This window comes from Pinus tabuliformis, chromosome J (genome assembly GCF_031772625.1).
Source record: "Pinus tabuliformis cultivar Carrire ecotype Pingquan chromosome J, CPIR1, whole genome shotgun sequence".
NCBI lineage: Eukaryota > Viridiplantae > Streptophyta > Pinopsida > Pinales > Pinaceae > Pinus > Pinus tabuliformis.
Window position 1 is genome coordinate 985,623,653 of NC_142295.1, and position 5,908 is coordinate 985,629,560.

At 32.1% G+C, this 5,908-nt stretch overlaps 1 pseudogene across 1 annotated transcript; it reads left to right on the forward strand.

Annotated features, from left to right (window-relative positions):
- Window positions 1-574: 574 nt before the first annotated feature.
- On the forward strand, window positions 575-2,280 carry LOC149230161 (uncharacterized protein At4g15970-like; annotated as a pseudogene). Its single transcript, XR_016247354.1, has 2 exons — window positions 575-989; window positions 1,277-2,280. The product of XR_016247354.1 is annotated as an uncharacterized protein At4g15970-like (transcript).
- Window positions 2,281-5,908: the final 3,628 nt, after the last annotated feature.

Consider the following 5,908-nt stretch of genomic DNA (forward strand, 5'->3'; position numbering starts at 1 on the left):
TATTCGGCGCATTGTGTTTTCGGAGAAAGATGCATATGGTAGCTTCCCAACTCAACTGAACTGCTCTCACTCGCTTTCTGTATGTTGTTTGGATTGGATTGCTAGCGGGTCAAATTTGACTGTGGGAAACGGGTCGCTGGCTGTGTGTAGACTCAGCAAACGCTACTCTATAATGGTGGCGCCCATGATGCCCAGCACCAGGTTCGAATCCTTTCCTCTTCGGCAGGGCTAGGGTTAGACCATGCTCCTCCTCATCCTCCACCTTCTGCGTTCGGTGGTCAGAAGGGACCTGCGGTTCAGCGCGGTATTTCTCCTCCATGGCGTGAAGATGATAAAGATGGACACTACGTCTTCGAGGTCGGAGTTTGTCTCGTCTTCTTCCTTCCTTCCTACTTCACTTTCTCAGGCGCTCACTCATTTTGTTTCACACATGCTAACTGGAGTGTCTAACTTTTCCATGGGATCTGCAAGAGAATGGCCTCTGGTGATTAAATGCTATTCCTCCTTGTCTGCTGTTTCAGCACATATCAAATTCAATCTCCGATGGTTTTTAATTTATTTTTTTTCGTGTGCAGAAGAATTTAATGGTGCCACCAGTTCCAGTTCCTCCTGCGCCGCCCCCTGCTCCCCGTCAAGATGAATTAGATATAGTTTTGGCTAAAGCTGCGAACCCAAACAAGACAGTAATAATCACGGCCTTGAATGGGGCCTGGGCTAAGCCGAATACCATGATTGATCTCTTCCTGGAGAGCTTCCATGTGGGTGAAGGGACACGGGAATTAGTGAACAATTTGCTCATTGTTGCTTTGGATGCAAAGGCCTACAACCGCTGTCGTCAAATTCACTCACTCTGCTACTCTTTGAAGACAAGTGGCGTTGATTTCTCTGCAGAGAAAGTGTACATGAGCCACGATTACTTGAAAATGATGTGGAGGAGGCTTGGCTTCTTGGCAGAAATTCTGAAACGTGGTTACAGTATGGTTTTCTCGGTAAGTGGGTAAAGAATGCTGGGAAATTTGTATGCTGTTCGGTTTTTTTTTAGTTTTAAAAGATTTGAACATAAGGACACTGACGAAATTTCTGATTTTAGGTTTAGGAATATTTTGGAATTTGTTGAGTTTTTGGTTTTTTTTAGTTTTAAAAGATTCAAGAGATTAAACTCGATTTCATATTTTAAAAATATTTTGGAATTTTAAATTATTTGTTTGAATTACCTCCTTTCCATAAAATTCTGAAACATTGAATTTGAAAAAATAACATGTATTAAGTTTTGCAGGACTCTGACATAATGTGGCTGCGAAATCCCTTCGAAAGGCTGGGGAAGATGCAGACATCCAGATCACATGTGACAATTACAATGGCAACCCTTTTGATGTCATGAACGAGGTGAACACAGGATTCATGTACGTCCGTTCCAATGAACGAACCATCCGTTTTTACAAAGACTGGTATCTATCAAGACGCTCTTTCCCGGGCCAGAAAGAGCAGGACGTCTTAAATATTCTAAAGTCCACAACCGGATTTGCTGCAAGGGGTATGAAATTTATGTTCTTGGAAACCAAGTATTTTGGAGGATTCTGCCAGAGGAGCCCAGACTTGGTTGATGTTTACACCATGCATGCAAACTGCTGCAAAGGCCTGAAGGCCAAGCTCATTGATCTGAGAATTGTACTTGATGACTGGGCGGAATACAGAAATCTCACTGTCAATTCATCGTCTCCCAATCTGGGAAAATCATGGAGACCCGCTGATGCATGTATAAATTCTTGGAGACTTTAAATTATTTGTTTTGGTATGCTCATTAGGATCCTCCACGTCGCAAGTTTTTAACACGTCGTCACCCACGTTTATTGACTCCATATATGTTTCATACAACGCCTTTCACCACGGAAGTATAGGCGGGAATATTGACGCCACAAGGAAATAACAACCCATTTTTTAAGGCAGTTTGACAACTCAGCGATTTGTTTTCTACATCAGAGTAATACCACTCCGTAGTGGTTTCAATGCTGTTTGATGTGTGATGACACAGGTATAATTTCGGATATATGCACCATTTCGACTGCCACCAAATCCTGTGTTCCACCACATGTTCACGTTAATCTCGCCATATCTTTCCATGTGTGAAGCAGAGAAAGCACATCCAACCAATTTAGGCACAACCGTCATTAAATCGTAATTCACGGCGACATTGAATCACATGTTGGCACACATATTAATGAGAAACTACCCATGTCCAAAGATAATTAACATCATTAGTCAGTTACCAAAAAAAAGAAAATCAACGTGAATATCTAATCTTGAATTTAACAATAATATTTTCTAATCTAATCTTGTCCTGAACATGAAACGGGTCTCTCGATGCGATTTTTCCCGAAAATTTTTCATTAACAAATAATATTTTCTTGTTGGATTGATTTTTGTGACTTTATAGTAAGAATTGATAAATCAAGGAATGATTCTGACCTTCACAATTTAGACTTTCCACCTCAAATTGATCAATTCTCCCAACAGACTGGCTCTTTTGGGAAACATATATTGATTCTTTGGTTAAATTTGGGGACAACAAATTTTGACTCAAAGTCTTGCAATCGGGAGAAGCATTAATCGATTTGTAACTCAAAAGGAAGAGATCAAGGATCCCAATCATCTTGTTCGATTTGTAATATCTCTAATTAGAATCAGTTTTGATCAAAGTTATTTTAAAGGCAAAGGTTAATGGGGAGTGACAAATCGGATCCATATCCCTTTCGTTCTGAAAAATATAATGTGCAACCGAATCATGCAGAAGACCTCTTTGTATAAAATGATTAGATTTCTGAGGGTAGGAATTTCTGTTACGGTCTTCATCCTTCATAGGTATTTCTGTTATGGTCTTCGTCCTTCATGCAGAATGATATCCATTTGTGTATAATGACTATGAATTTGTAGAGCCATTTCAGGAAAGTTCATCCGAGGGAGGGACATGAATTTGAATAGGAATGAGCTATGTGCTAAACTAATGGAAAATTGAGGTTAGTGTAAAATGTGAATCCTTCCAATTTGAATACGAATGAGCTATGTGCTAAACTAATGGAAAATTGAGGTTAGTGTAAAATGTGAATCCCTTCACCCCTTTCGTAACAGGTGAGGCGATGAATATTTGTGATTGAGAATTTGTAATTATTTAATATTCTTAGTTTGAATATTTGTGATTATTTCACCCTTCAATTACTAGCCAAACTCATCCTGGTCTTCATTTTTGTTATGGGGGTCCTTCATTTTTATGAGGTGAATACATATCTATAAATGCATTTTTTTATCATTTTTCCAATTTTCATACTATTTATGCAATTGAGAATTTGTGATTATTTAATATTCTTAGTTTGAATATTTGTGATTATTTCACCCTTCAGTTACTAGCCAAACTCATCCTGGCCTTCATTTTTGTTATGGGGATCCTTCATTTTTATGAGCTGAATACATATCTATAAATGCATTTTTTTATCATTTTTCCAACTTTCATACTATTTTTCTAATTTAAAAAATCTATCGACCTCTTTTTGCACTTTTTAGGGCAATTGCTACTATAGTTACAATGGATAGCGAGAAGTAGTTGTGGAAAAACAATTGGTCAACTAAGAGGGTTTTCTTTGCCACCATATTTAAATTTTAGTACACATGTTTATACTTCATCGTATGGGGTTTCTACACAACCTTAATTAATCAATTTAAAATATAATTCCCAATGTATGACTTATTTTCTTTAATGCACCAGACCCTATTAAATATTTATGGAATAAAAATTTCTAATTGAAATCTTCTAAGATAGACAAAGGCCACTTTAATAATAATAAATGGTCTTTATCCTCCGTTTCATAGATTTATTATTTTTATTAATTATAATAAATCCAAGTTTTAGATTTTTTAAAAATAAATAAATGAGTTTACTTTTATTTATTTTATATATTAGAGTATAGTCAATTTTATTTATGTATTCAAATTTCATTAAAAGTTTAAAGTTTTAAATATTATTGTTTTTAAGTAATACTTTCCTAAATAAGTTAGGAGTGAAATCATTATTTTTCATTATTTGAAATGTATAAATAAATTTAGGAGCTTGAATTTTTTTAATAAATTAAATTTGTCATTATATTAATTTTGACTAGAATCTCAAATCTAAAAAATATTAATTTAGATTATTTATATTTCATAAATACAATTTCATAATTTTTTAAAACTAGTATAACTATATTAAAAATATTAATGTGGTTTATATGAAGGCTTCATAAATATAACAAAAAACTATTGCAACATGAAGCATGTCTTACCAATGCACACATTTATCTGATTAAGCATGCATAAAAAGGTTATGGGTTAACTTTTTTTTTGTAAGCTTGGTAGGACTACATCTTCATCATGCCCAATATATCACCCCAATTGAATTCGTGACTTCACATCAAGGAGTATCTTAACATAGCACACCCGATCACCGTCTATCCAAGACGCCATCAGCCGTTATGAGTCAACTTTAAATTGGGAGAAAAAAATAATAATTACACATCTTATTGTAAAATAGACCATTTTGCTAGATAAAATTTTCTTATATATTAATTTCCCCATTTAATCAGAATCTCAACATATTAGAATTGGAATAATCTCACATCCCTAACAAATTCCCTTGAGAATCAATCTAGGTTGTCAATAAAAAAATAAAAAAAAGTCAATAGATCCTCATCCACCTTAAGTTGAAATAAGAAGCCTTCCGCAACAAGATACACATAATCTTTATTTTCAACATTATAATAACCTTTTTAATGTTTAATTATTATTTTTTGGAACATCATAGTTTTATTTAAAACGAATTTATCTATATAAAATAAAAAACATGTTTTTTTTTTTTTTTATATATATTTTATTATTATATATATTTTTTAAAGTTTGGTAAGACTACATTTTTATCATGTGTAATATATCACTCGGATCTACCTAGATAGAAAATTGAACTGATGACTTTTTATCAAAAAGTCTAATAACAAACACCCATCTATCTAAGACTCAGTAAACATTATAATTTTAAATTTTATTAATATTAAAATAAATTTATAATTTTATAAAATTATCAAAATTTTAATATATATTAAAAAATAATTAAATTGTTATTTTTTAAATAAATAATTATACTTTGGGATGATAAATCATATCCGTTTAGAATGAACCAGTTGCCAACATTTCCTAAATCGAAAAACTTCAAATATTTTGTAAATATTATCACATGAATGTTTTAAAATGAAAAAAAAAAAGAAAGAGAAGAGACTATTACGAATTTGTACAAATGAACCAGGATTAAAAAAAAGAAATTTGAAATTTTATGGATAAGTTACATATTGTCACATGAATGTTTTAAAAGGAAAAAAAAAAAGAGAAGAGACTATTACCAATTTGTACAAATGAACCCGAATAAAAGAACAGAAATTTGAAATTTTATGGATAAGTCACCAGAACCCGAATAAAAAAACAGAAATTTGAAATTTTAGGGATAAGTCACCAGTAATAATAATAATGTAAATATTAGCATTATCTTTAAGGTGGGAAAGTGTGAGCTTTTGTCTTTACATTTGTTACTATTTTTTTAAATAATTAACGTGAGTGATTGAAACTCATATGAAATCATGGATAAATTGTATTGAATGTTTTATAAATAGGATATTAAAATTTTAAGTATAAAAATAAATTTATTTTTATTGATTAGTTGCTTTAGATTAGTTTATATATGGTGAAGAGAAGAAATTTTAATGATTAGTTTATATATATTGAAGAGAAGATTTTGTAATTAATCATTGTTATTTATGTTTATAATAAAATAATAATAATTTACTTTTAATTTTAGTATATTTTTTTTTCATAGATTATTAATAGGTTATTTTAA